The sequence below is a fragment of the Acyrthosiphon pisum genome, unplaced genomic scaffold (genome assembly GCF_005508785.2).
Source record: "Acyrthosiphon pisum isolate AL4f unplaced genomic scaffold, pea_aphid_22Mar2018_4r6ur Scaffold_21385;HRSCAF=23843, whole genome shotgun sequence".
Taxonomy (NCBI): domain Eukaryota; kingdom Metazoa; phylum Arthropoda; class Insecta; order Hemiptera; family Aphididae; genus Acyrthosiphon; species Acyrthosiphon pisum.
This window is the reverse complement of record NW_021770846.1, coordinates 117,251-118,211: the sequence shown is the minus strand read 5'-3', so window position 1 is coordinate 118,211 and position 961 is coordinate 117,251.

Genomic DNA, 961 nt, shown 5'->3' with positions numbered 1-961 from the left:
CGATTTTAGTTTCCTAGGATGTTTTATTCTTATATGTCTCGTCATTTTGTTGTCGTCTGTTTGATATCTACAAAATGGACAGTACTTTATAAGCTGTGGAAAACCAAGACATAAAAATATTGATAGGATGTAAGGTAACATTTGCAAAATATTACTTACGCGATGGGTTATATGGCTGTCCGCTTTTTCTGCTACGTTGAGCCTGCCGTTTTTAATTCTCAACGGAGACGCCGCTATTGAAAAAATTAGTATTAATTAAACAGAACGCCAAGCAAACATGGTTATAACAATAATACTCACAGCGGACGACCGACGATTCACGCGACGTGCCTGATATGGACGCGGACGGTGACCTGTATTTAGATGGGCCGGGCATCGGCGACGGTGACCTGTATTCAGATTGGCCGGGCATCGGCGACGGTGACCTGTATTCAGATTGGCTGGGCATCGGCGACGGTGACCTGCATTGAGATGGGCCAGTCATCGGCGACGTTTCAAATTCACGTTTCTTATACTTCATTATCGGACTAGTGACTTCGTTCACATCGTCAAAGTCGAACACGTCACTTCGTGACGACGATGATGACCAGACATCGGTCACTTTAAGTGGCTTTTTAGTAGCTATAAATTAAAGCGTTATTTTAAAGTGAATAAAAAATGTAATGAAGATAACACTTACAGTTTTCGGTGCATACCATCAGGGCCTCCTGGTCATCCACAACGACGGGTGTATAGGTTACGTCTTCTATAAATCTAATATGGTTGTTGATCGGCGTAGTGATTTCCCTAGTGACGACCATGACTTCGGGCTCCTCATCACCATCCGCATAGTCTTGCATCGGTTTTTCATCTGTAAAATATTGCATCACACATAATACGTTATTTCACAGAACAGGCCAATAATTTAATTTAAAAGTCATTTTACCATAAGCGGGTCGTTTCGGAAAATAAGCCGAGCGCT